General features: G+C 37.5%; 2 long non-coding RNA genes and 2 pseudogenes across 5 annotated transcripts in view; 2 read left to right on the plus strand and 2 right to left on the minus strand.

Moving 5' to 3' along the window:
• Positions 1 to 12,716, plus strand: part of LOC146450895 (uncharacterized) — a 110,286-nt pseudogene that overhangs the window by 76,968 nt on the left and 20,602 nt on the right. The window lies entirely within an intron of this gene.
• Positions 1 to 12,716, minus strand: part of LOC146450899 (uncharacterized) — a 34,886-nt gene that overhangs the window by 13,350 nt on the left and 8,820 nt on the right. Inside the window, exon 3 of one of the 2 annotated variants that reach the window (XR_014860184.1) lies at positions 4,027 to 4,061. The exons of the other annotated variant lie outside the window; for it this stretch is intronic. This is a non-coding gene — a long non-coding RNA (uncharacterized LOC146450899). Of the gene's footprint in view, positions 1 to 4,026; positions 4,062 to 12,716 lie in introns of those variants that run through there. 2 annotated transcript variants of the gene reach the window in all.
• LOC146450901 (uncharacterized) lies at positions 1,919 to 2,894 on the minus strand. Its single transcript, XR_014860190.1, has 3 exons — positions 2,695 to 2,894; positions 2,291 to 2,412; positions 1,919 to 2,038 (listed from the first exon to the last, which is right to left on the minus strand). It is a non-coding gene; the product is annotated as an uncharacterized LOC146450901 (long non-coding RNA).
• On the plus strand, positions 10,678 to 12,129 carry LOC146450902 (angiopoietin-related protein 7-like; annotated as a pseudogene). Its single transcript, XR_014860175.1, has 2 exons — positions 10,678 to 11,178; positions 11,829 to 12,129. The product of XR_014860175.1 is annotated as an angiopoietin-related protein 7-like (transcript).

Below are 12,716 nucleotides of genomic sequence, written 5' to 3' on the forward strand. Positions count from 1 at the left end.
ACTGCTGCGAGTGACGGATAATTTCAGTCGTCACTACGATGTCGCTATTACCGGTGCTCGAGTGTACTAACGATTCTGTAAAATATAATGTAAAAATAAACCGTCACAAGAACTTTTGTTCTAAAACTGTAAATCAACATATTACACGCTCTTATTCGCCTTTATAACTGAATCCGCTCAGGATGTCAGAGAATGGAAGGGCTGCACTGTTACACCGTCACAGAAAACTACTGTTAGTTGCGGACCGAGTTTTTTCCCGTACATTTTCGCACTTGGGTTATAAATCAACGAGAAAAAAAACAAGGATTCGTAACTTACAGCGGTTACCAATAACACGCGACCTATCGCCTTCAAAAGACTCCGATAAAGTTGCGTTTTGGTGGACGTCAATCAAAGAAAAGCAGTTGAAATTATTTTGAATTCTAAGAACATTTCAAGGCAACAGAACGAAGAAATTGTCAGTTTTATCCGCTGACGGATGGTAAACTTTATGAAAGTTGATTTCCAAGACAGGTTATCTAAAAAATGCGCATTATTAAGACGAAGCCTTATTTTTTTTTTTTGAAACATTTGAAATCGCTACACCTGACAATTTAATCAGCGATGCGTGCAAGTGAGCAAATTATCACGTGCAGTGAAAATCGAAATTTTTAATTCAAAAATACCTTTTATTTGCGCTTGATCTGTCTGGAGAATCAATTTAAATAAAGGTTACGTTCTCTTAGCGAGGTAAAATTCTTAGTTTCTGACAGGTTTACCCTGGAATCTTGTCAGAATTCAAAATAATTTCAACGGCTTTTCTTTGATTGACGTCCACCAAAACGCAACTTTATCCGACTCTTTTGAATGCCGTAGGTCGCGTGTTATTGGTAACTACTGTAAAGTACCGACCGAGAAAACGAGGTTAGTAAGATATTTATTATATCTCTGAGGTAAATCGGGAGCGCGGGAAAGGAAACTTTCGAATCCAGCGTCTTATACAGTGAAAAACGGCCAGAAAAATTGACCAATCACACCGCGCGTACTAACTAATAGATATAATGATGGTTCTTCACTTCAAACTATACCCCATAGTTTTTCCGGTCGATCGGGATGATGATTCGGTTACCTATTCACCTACGTTTTTTACCTTCCAAACTATCAAGATGCTTCCTAGCCTACTTCGGCCTACAACCCTTAACGAGATTTGGCATTGCGAGAAAAAGAAAATACGTTTCGGGGTCCTCGAAATGAGGGCTTATCCAGGTTCTTTTAAACAATATTAAGTTCCATTTCTTTTATAGTTGTTTAGCTTAATTTCTGAATTCGCTATTTTTAAGATTTAGAGTTTCCACGCATCTAGTGTCGAGAGAGTCGCAGAATTAATGGCCTAAATTTCAATCAGTACATTATTTTAAAAGAACAACCATTAGTTTCCAGGAATCGATGATTATCCCACTTTTCTGAATTCTTACTTGCTGGTGATACGAGGATAACTTTCAGAAAAAGAACAAGATTCTTTTTATGATTTCAACAGTTTCAAACAGAAGATTGAAGGCTTTTCATTTTATAACATGGCGGACGTTTGAAACTGAAGCTAAAACTATCAAAACATGTTTTATCTCGTCAAATGAAAACAACGAATGGGAATATCGTTTTCTCTTTGCTTATTTGTTTCTCTCTCTCTCTCTCTCCCTCTCTCCCTCTCTCTCACTCTCTCTCTCTCTCTCTCTCTCTCTCTCTCTCTCTCTCTCTCTCTCTCTCTCTCTCTCTCTCTCTCTCTCTCTCTCTCTCTCTCTCTCTCTCTCTCTCTCTCTCTCTCTCTGTGCTTTCTGTTCTGTTATTTCTTTTATGCATGTGAACTATGTAAGATGTAAAAAAGGAAAAAAAATGAAATAAAATAAATCAAACCATCACATATGAATTCCGTTTACACCTCTTTATTATTCCAGTAACAACTTAAGTCCCATAATTATTGTTTTCGTTCTCACTCAGTAAACATCTACTATGATTTGACAGTCTTTGGCTTGGATTCCCATTCCTTGTTCTGTCCAATCTTCTGTAAAACGAAGAACCATAATGTATAATATTAGAAAACGCAATCGAAAGTGTCTTGACTCTCCCATCTTTGACTCTGCCCGTGTTATACTCGACTTTTGTATGCGGTGCAAAACGTTTGCGGTGATTCAAAAGTTTTCGCATTTTCATTTTCCCCAAATGTATCAATTTTATAACATTATTCATAACATTAAGATAGTGTTAAATTATAACTCTGATATTCAATCAGTCCCTCCGTCAAAGCAAAACTTACCAATGCCACTTTTCAATAACAATTTCCACAGGTCTTTGGACAAAAGTGTCGTCCAATTGACAGTATATGGCAGCTATCTCTTCTATTCCCACAGTCCATGAAACGCTCGTCCTGGCATGGATCTAAAAAACATTTAAAAAAGATTAAATAAAAGGGTCCGTAAGGGTGGGTATGACACTCTTTTTCTTTATTTAGACAATCCGGGTAGTGCTCCTGGCATGGATCAAGAATATTAAAAACGATTAAATTTTATGTGTCTGCTTAACACAAAAACTTAAAAGAGTATGCTAAGTATACCGAGTATGCCTGTGTGACTGACTGAAAAAATACATCCAACAGAGTTGGTTTTGTTTGGCACACAACACGAATGTATGGAAGGCAAACAGGCCCTTGTATATACTTACCGCAACGCACACCACAAGTAACCGGACAGTCTCGTAACATTGAGCGCGGGTTTATAAAGCACTCGCCACGGTCACTCAATTCCTTGCAGTCGCCTCTTCTATCAAAACAAAAACCTAGAGAAAAAGTTCGCACAGACGTTGAAATTATGATTATTTGGTTAAAAAACATGAAAAGAGAGAATCGCCGGATTAGGTGTCACTAAGGCCGCACTGTTCTCAATTTACAAATTAACTATACTCTGTTTGAGTCCATGATATCGGCCTGCAAACACCAATATGGCATCCGTGAAAGTTCAAAATTATACAAGAAGCAACGTTGCCGTGCCACAAGCCTCCATATTAGCCCAGTAGTTGTACTGTCCGATCAGTATGAAGGGAAGGGGGGGAGGGGGGGGGGGGGCGATGAGTACAATTCCTGTTGGGGACTCTGATTTGCTTTTTATCCAATTCCCTTGACATGCGCAACATTTTGTCTTTCTTGAGAACTAAAGCCGAGATTTGGTCAAACGTATTATTGTTCTTCCCAATCACTGAAACTCGTTTCCCATGAATTTTAATGTGAACAATATCACTCTCTTCAGAAATGATTTCTGTCGTCAGTCGAATTTCTCTTCTTCCAATGTACTGCCTCCTCAGCCTGCAAGAGCAAACGTCTTCTCCCGCTTTTGTTTCACTGAAAAGACAACTGCTCTTGCAGGCCTCTGCTTCCATAACAATCAAATAAAAATTCATTCCCTTGTTGAATGTTGAACAAATGTATCACGCAATGATTAGTGTTATAGTGCCGGAGCAAACGCGAGATGATATGTTTGAGGGTGTGAAGCTAAAATAGCCAATCATGTCTATATCCACATGAGGCACAACAGGGCATTTTTCTGTAATCTAGAAGAAAAGGGATCGAGATTGTAACAAGCAAGGGAGACGAGTATTCGAGAGAGTTTCCATTGTGTATGGGATCAGTCAATTGAGTGAGTGAGTGATGATGATGAGAGTGAATGAAACAATCAGTTACCAACACCCTAGATGTGGGTTTTTAGGTGATCCTCTGGTTCGCAGTCTATGAGTGCTCTGGATTAGTACTGCAATAATTAAGTCAGACAGCTAAATTCTCTCGTTTTTATCTGTTTTGTCCAAGCGTTAAGCATTTTAGTTATTAAAAGTGAGTCACTAACCTTTGCTGGGGCAGTATATATTTTTGAATGACAAAAGTACAGACTTAGAAAATGCTGCTATTATCTGCATAGAGTACAAATATCCCTCAGATAGTAACGACACTAAGCTTCGCATCTCTGGACCTTATTGATCCAGTGGTGGACAGTCCAACATGAACAAATTAACAGTCAGCAAGTTAGGAATCATACCTGCGCCTGTGTGAAATAATAAGAAACAAAATAAATAACTAAACAAACAAATAAGTGAATGAATGAATGAATGAATGAATGAATGAATGAATGAATGAATGAATGAATGAATGAATGAATGAATGAATGAATGAATGAATGAATGAATGAATGGTAGGAGTGTAATAAGGAAGAAAGGAAAGAAAGAATTAATGAAAGAACAATTAATGAATCAGTGAGCCAAAAAATAATTGATGGGCTGAAAGAAACCTGCAACTACCCAGGGCGGAGTAGGGAAAGTGGGGAGGGGACCGGGGGGGGGGGAGGGAGGAGGGAGGAGAGGTTTACGGAAGAATGGATGGATGAATGGGTCGGTCTTTCAAATTTTTTTCTCTGTAGAATTCATAAACTTGTGTTCGGAATGAAATCCTATGCGAGTTATTTTGTTTTCTTGCCATCGATAACTTACTATCCTATCCATTTCAAAAGATTCATCTACATCTATATCTACAATCAATTAAGTTGGTAAAATCGCAAAATATCACTCCATCTGATAAAATAATAATAACAATAATAAAGTTTTAAAAGCATGCAATAATATGAAAACTGAATAAAACTAAGACAGCAGAGTATTAAAAGCTATCGAGCAACTTCCATCTACAACTATCTAATAACGTTGAATTGACAATATTTATCAGCGTCTTATCGCTGTGATCTTGCCAAATTTTAGGTGTTTGGTTTTCTTTTCTGGGATTAAAATTTCTTAAAAGAAGGTTTCTTCAGAGTATCCTGATATTCAAATATCCTATGTTACATTATGACGATGGAAAATCTATCTGATATAAAAAAGAGCGTAATTGTTTTCAAAGCTTCTACCGTTGGACTAATTTTCAATCTCAAAGCTACAAAATTAATTCATTCATAAGTAAAAATCTTTATTTTTTGACCATGTACTTTCGGGAGAAAAAAATTGTGTTGGCCGTTAGTTTGGTTAAAAACGTGATCAGCAATGGTGGTAACCGAGCCGTTGTGCATTAATGTCAGTGAATTGCTTGGAATTATGTTTTGAACACAACATTTTATGAACGTTGAAAGATTCGTTTAGAACTATTTTGACTAGTGTTCATGTGTATGTGTGTGCTTGGGGATGTGAACAGAAAGATACTTACAATATCCAATGCCGCAGACCAACACCATCAGGAAAATTCCACATTTGAAAGACATGCTGGGAAGCGAAGAAACGTTTCAATTTCAAAGTTGTATTATTAAATATCCTGGCTTAATTATGTGAATAATTGATAAAATAAATCACAATGTAGAAAAGCAAGAAATACTGCCAGAACTTAGTGGACACTGACTTTTATCAGGTCGCGAATATAACACCGTCATAGTTTTTCGTCAATCAAATGTTAACATGACTTGACCGTATACCATCCTAGCTAATGGAGCAAATTATTTAGTGCAAATTATTTAACTAAACATTATCACACGGCTGGAACCCCATGCGCAGAAGCTAACTGGAAAACTAGCTGAAAACAAAAACTGTTTTGAAAGGACAATTATTAAGAGAAAATGAGCTTTGACGATTAGTTTTTTGAAATCATCCAAAGAACGTGGACTTTATAGAGCCCCGAAAGTGAGCAACCCGGTAAAGAAAACTGTATTAAAACCTAAATAGCTAGCTAAAACCTTAATACATCAAAATTTAGAAAAAAACTCACGTTGATGAAGGACAAAGTCTTGATCTGTAGTGACTGCTCCTTGATCTCGGATTTTTAATCTCCGTATCCTCTGCAAGCCTCTGCATAAAGATGGCTCAGAGCAAAGATGTTATCCACTTTATGTCTCTCAGTATCCATAGCATCATACTTTTCTTGTTCTTTGGTATTTCTGTTTTAATTTTGTTTTCCCTTGACAATGAATATTGTTTGAGGCCAGCCACCCATTATCTTGTAGCTGCAATTTTACATTTACTGATGAATTCTCTCACCCTTATGGAATGCAAGTGAGAAAACGCTGTTCTCTGAGGAGAACTTTCCTTAGCGCTTCTTCATTTTGGTTTTTATCGTTTTTCCTCGACATTGAACATTGCGTGAGACCTAACCGTGCATGCTCTTGTAGCTCAACGTTTACCTAGAAACGTGTTGGGAAAACACTTTTTTAATGTTAACATGTTTCTGTTTCTGGCATACCATTGCTATCGTCCGTAAAATTCAACTGAAACAAGCGTCATAGTCAGACTAAATGAGTAAATTCATGCGCTAAACCTCACAAAGAAAGGCTAAAGAAAGTTAAGCTCTGAGAACAACACTTTCTCATTTCCATTCCCTGAGGGCCAGAGAAAAACACGTGCACTGTTCGAATTTCTATTTTACCAGCCAATATCCAAGTGTAAGTCAGTGACAACGACAAAGAAGTGTTCTTTTTCATGGGAACCTTCGGCCCAACCTTTTTTTTGTTTCAATTTGCACCGTTTTCATCTTTGCAATAGATGCGTGCCTCTTGTCCTGCCAAACCATTGTTATAAACAGTCAAAACAAATAAAAAAGGCGCCAAACAAAACAAAGAAAGTGATACTACTCCGAGAACACCGACTTCTTATTTGCATTCTATCAAAGAACCACGTCAGCTTAGAAACATCATGTTGAAGGATCGATGGCGTACAATAATAACAGTGTAGATGATACATGATCATAAATCTTGAAAGAAAAAATAATAAATATAATGAGAAAATAATGAATTTCCTAGTTCCTCTGTAAGCTTAATGACTCAAGGATATATTTGCATATGTAATAACAAGTTTTTCGTGTATATGGATAAACATGGTGCTTTGGTGTTCTGTAATTTACATATATTAAGACGTTTTTTCTCTTTGTTTTTTCCTATATTATTCCGCTTCTTCCCCACATTAATATTGATTGCAGTACTTTTCGGCATGTTACAAAGTGAGCACAACTTAAGTATATCTTGCTAGTCGTTGAGTCGCAGACATTGCCTCGTAAAATAGAGGCCTGTGCGCGATCATTTGTAAGGAATGTCCCGGACTCTACGTAATTGCTTTTGAAAGCTACAATTAGCTGACCCTCAGTAATTTGCATAGAAATGAGAACCTCTATTTTAATACCTTGAAAGCGGCCTCCTATGAAGCGGTCCGGTAATCCTCTCAACCAATTCCCCGATTTTTCTATAGATAAAAACAAAACTAAACCATAATAAAAAAAAAAAACACAAACACGCGCAAAAAAATGACATGTGTAATTTCCTTTCATTTCGCATATGCCACTCTTTGACATTCCAATCCTAGCAGTATGCAGGATGTTTGTCCCATGAACCTAGTTTAATGGCCTTAGCTCCAACGAGTCTCCTGTAGCTCAGTGGTAGAGCATCCGAACTAGTAATCGGAAGGTCTTAGGTTTGACTTCTGATAGGAGCACTCGGAATTTCTTTTTCCGAGTTTGCTTGTTTCATTACTGAATAGTATCAGTATCTTTGTATTGGTACCAGGAGGGATCAAGGAGAGGTCAACTCGCAGGCTCGGCTGTCCGGATGATACGGGCCATCGTGACGTCGCTTCCTATGAAGCTCGAGGTTTTGTCCAGTTTCGAAAATGGCGCTGATGATTTTGCTACATCAAACGACTCTTTTTTCCAGCCAAGCCCCGGATAGGGTTTGTTTTCTTGCTGAATAGACTTTTAATCTTCTTTTCTCGATAGTGGTAAGTGTTCATTTATTTTCAACCCATGAATTATGATGAAAGGATTCCAGTGAAGAGTTACGTGTACTTGCGCTGATCGGAAAAGCTGAGTTTTTGGCGAGTTATTTGCAAGCGAAATTCGCACTGTACTCAGGAAATAAATTTAGCCATCTCGGTTTTGTTGCTTGAGAAAAAATGTCGGGCTTATGATGTTGACTCTAAATTCCCTTTTTCGCAGCTAATGATAGAAGCCGCGCCGATCAGAATGCTCCCCGCTGTTCTTACGTCAATTTTATGAAAGTTTATATCATGAACATTCATGTGCTTTGCCTCAAGACGTAACATTGACTTTCGCTGAGAGGGAAAAACAAATTATAATGGCTCTTTACCGTTTCTGTGGGATAATAGAACGTTAATCTATCAAACTAAATGTATCCAAATTAGGTTAAATAATATGTAAATGCATCACACGCATAAAGTGAGCTAGTTTTACAGTTGGCAGTCGAGGAGTTCAGTTTTCTCCTCCAACCAGACTTTTCAGGTGTACGTCACGATTTCGTCCACGGACTCAAAAGTTGGAACAAAAATAGTCACAAACTCAAAAGTCAGAACTAACTTGTGGCATCATAATAAAGAGAACCACAGGAAAGTAATGGTCAATAGCTTCCATTTGAATGGTCACACTTGGGTTTCATCCACATAGTCAAAAGGTTAACACCACCTTCTACAGCATAATAAACAGCACCACAGGAAAATGTACTGCTCGCTGGCTTTCATTTGAATTCGGACGGGTCACTATGCACAGAGTCAAAATATGGAACCACATTTGGAATGGTCCCAGTTGTAAACTCCGGAGTTATTATTATTATTATTATTATTATTGTTATTATTATTATTATTATTATTATTATTATTATTATTATTATTATTATTATTGTACAAGGCGAGGCTTAATATCCTTATTTTTCTGTCGATGTTAGACTGAAAATATTCTTGTGAATATTCTTAGATTACAGCGTATGGTATTTCCGTTTTAGATTGTATCATGTTACATTGTGTACGTTTTCCATCGCTTTTCTTTACATCGGACATTTGGCTAGTGCAGGTTTTTATCGTTTTATTGGCTAGTTTTGCCGTTTAGAGAAAGGAAAAATTTTTTACGGTTTAGTTAAAAACATATAATCGCACACTCTTTTTTTTTCTTTTTTTTTTTTTTTTTACAATTTACAAGAATGTTATTTTTCCGGCGCACTGAAAATATTCTTGTACTATACTTAAATTATAGCTTACGACATTTCCGTTTTAGAGGGGTATCAATATCAAAGAAAGAATTTATCATGATACTTTTTGCAGTTCAGTTCATTTCCGGCTTTTATGCTGTATACTGTACATATGTATTACATGTATCGTTCATCGAACTGCCATTAGCATTGAACATGCATTTGGCTATAGCTAGTGCAGGTTTTTTCGTTTCGTTGGCTAGTTTGCCATTAGAGAAAGGAATAATTTTATACGGTTAAATTAAAAACATATATTTGTATTGTATTTACAGATTTTCAACACACAAATATATCCTTTTCAAAATCTTAGTATCGGTTTGTTCTTAACATATTCTTAAAATTTGGCAAATTTCAGCCTCGATATTCGTATAAAATAAATTGTTATAAAAAAAGAGTGTAACACATCAGGTGACTCTAGGTTCGACGAGGTGAGTACGGGAAGTACTTTTACTGATTGATAACGAGAGGATTGATAATGCTGTTCCAAGCTTTAAGGTTTATGCGGGAGTATCATAAACATTTTCAGCAAATCTCTTTATTAGTTGTTTATTTTAAGTAGATAGATAGTTTTCTAGTCTGGGATGCATTGTTTAGATATGATTGTTGGCAAAATTGAAAATGGCTTAGAACGTGGTTTTGTTAAAGACCGTCTAAACTGTCTTTTAATAACCGACCCTTTGTGTTTTAATATTTAATTCAACAAGGGAGAAAAATAATCAGTTTGTCCCTGTGCTAACGACAGGGATTTTGCGTCGATGTTTATTTTATTCTGTTTTTCAGATTGTGCCTTACACGACTGAATTGTAATTGTAATTGGGTGTTTATCACATGCAAATACTTTCACGGCGAGTCATGCACCATTATGTATGATGTAAGTTGTGAGTGATTTATGTGGGCCAAAGTCTTGGATCGCTTCAAGATAGTCGTTTCGATAGTTTTATTAAAATTTTAAAACGATACAAAAGTTCCGGGATTCTCGCGACGAAATTGTTTTTTATTTATATGTTTACAACTACCGGAAGCCAAATTGACAGTAATTGTTTCCAAAAATAGAATAGCTAAACACGAAAAAAACCCTTGTCTCACTGACTCAAGATTGCATATATCAAAAGACCTTCTCATAAACAGTGGTTCCGGGGTACTTGTTCAAACATACAGCTAAGCGATTGCGTTGATCTCACTAGTTTCATTCAGAAATGATTTGCATCAAGGTAATATTTTGTTGCAGACTGCTATTTCACGCAGCACATGTGGCGAGTGTGAACAACTTAACGCGAAACCAAGTCACGCCACACTCCAACCAATCGCGTTCGAGTTCGGCTGCGTCGACGAAGTGCCACAATGTGCACTTCAACAACTACTACTCCGCAGTACCAGGCAAAGACATCAAAGCTCAGCTTCTGGGAATAGAGAACCGCCTGGAAGGAGGTCTAAGTACGGCAAAGGATGGCTATACTGCTCAGGATGTTTATGTATATAAACGGACCACTATATAAGACCCTACATAAGGTAGTTCATATAAGCGTAGCTGCCCGAACCACTATATGAGTGCCTACACCAAGTAGTTACAGCCGCTGAAGCCGGCATTTTTTTCGTTTGCCCCAAACTAGTCAAATTGCTGCATGCAATAGTCTTTTGTTCAGTGAAATGTCGACTCAATCTCTTTTTCTTAACGTCGATGGGATTTTGGTGTCATAAAAATTTAGTTCTGGTTTTGGGCGCTAGAAATCCAGTGCAAATGAAAACTATTGCAAAGTTGAGCTCTTCTGATATGTTGATTTCTTCTACAGTTAAGAAAACCTGCGCTGAGCTGTATATATCTGGCCAAAAGATCAGTGGCGTTTACAAGATCCAGACCCTGATGGTTCAGGTGCCTTTGATGTGTTCTGTGATCAAAAAACAGCCCGTGGAGGGTGGATTGTGTTCCAGAAGCGATTGCACGGCTCAGTTGATTTCAGCCGTGGATGGAATGATCACAAACGCGGCTTCGGTAACCTGAATGGCGAGTTTTGGCTCGGACTGGACAAGATTAATCGTCTTACAAAAGCAAAGAGCAGACTTCGCGTGGACCTGGAGGATACGAAAGGAAATACTGCTTACGCTGACTACGACTTCTTTGCGGTGTCAAGCGAGAGGATTAAATACAAATTGAGCCTTGGATTTTATTCTGGTAAGTTTTCTACTGAAAATGCTCTTCAGGTTCAGTGTGTTGTTGGATTCCGTAGTTCACTGAACAAGAAGAAATTGAACCTCGGAACCCATTTTGGTTAGATTTCGTGTAAATATTCCTATTGATGTTTCCTATTCCTATTATATTCCTATCCCCCCCCCCCCCCCCCCCATTTCGCTTCCTCTCTGACGCAACACTGAATACTCGGTTACATATCCGTCTTTGTTCAACCCCGGGTCTGATTTTGACTTTTGTTTAAAAGTAAAATTCTGTCAATTCTTTTTCATCTTTCTTTTACCTGGACTATTTCTGTGACTTATTTCCAATTATAGCTGAATAATACCAAAAAACCCAACGGAAACAGAAGCAGATTTGAAGCTTATTTGCTTCCTATTGCGTTCAGAGGTCGTTTTTAGAACAACCCGGACCAGTTTCAATACTAAATGGTAAACACTCTCCGGAAAACCATGAAAGAAAGAATTCAAAAGCCAATGATGTTATTTCCACAAGTTTCCCATCAATTTTAATATTCCCTTACCCTGAACGTCTGGTCAATGGCAAAGCCCCGCCTGAGAACTTGAGCTTCTTCCCTACTTTTTAACTTGCTCGTCACATTCTGCATGAAATGTGTGGTTTATTCTGTTTTATAGGAACTGCTGGTGACTCATTCGGTTATCACCGTGGCTGTGCTTTTTCAACCAAGGATCGTGACAACCTGATAACAGCTCGGACAACTGCGCTGATCATTACGGCAAATTTAACGGCTGCGTAATTGCCAATCTGAATGGCCTCTATTATCACGGCCATCACTCATCTGACCATGATGGAGTAAACTGGCGCACTTGGAAGGGACGCAATTACTCAGCAAAGAGAGCTGAGATGAAGATCAGGCCAATAGATTTTTAAAACGCACAGGAGACAGGATCATTAACATGATCCCAAGCAGTCAAGGCATTGTAATGGGTCAACGGTGTTTGTTGACTTTTAATAAAACAGTACCTCTTGTTTCTAGCAATGTCTAATTTTCATCAGTTGTCTCGTGAGCGGGTTTTTTTACAATGGGAGAAAGAAAAGTACAATTAATTTATATTCGTAAGTCTGTGCTCGCGAATAGGAAATTCAAACCAGAAACTGATGATTTACAAGCAAAATAGTAAACACCCTCAAATCCACCAAACAGCCATCAAGGGTAACTAGCAAACTTAACGCTCAAAGTTGCAGATAGCAAGCCAAGCTAAGCACTAACCTTAGCTTTTTTATCGTGTGAGTGGTTTATTGAAAACCTTCAGTAAACTTTAAACGTCAACTTTGAACATGCAAACTGACTCCATCCGGGATGATCTATTTACATAATCACAAAAGAAGCAAAATGTCTATTATATTATTTTCACTCAAATATATTCAGACCACGAAGAAACAGTCACTTTGCCTTGATAATGAAGGTAGTATCATCGACAGCATTAGTTTTCACTTTTTTCTCCACTCTTTTATTTTCTGGTTCATTATTTGACATTCATTTTCATCCAAAAATAGTATTT

The sequence above is a fragment of the Pavona decussata genome, unplaced genomic scaffold, assembly GCF_977016875.1.
Source record: "Pavona decussata unplaced genomic scaffold, jaPavDecu1.1 SCAFFOLD_416, whole genome shotgun sequence".
NCBI classification, from domain to species: domain Eukaryota; kingdom Metazoa; phylum Cnidaria; class Anthozoa; order Scleractinia; family Agariciidae; genus Pavona; species Pavona decussata.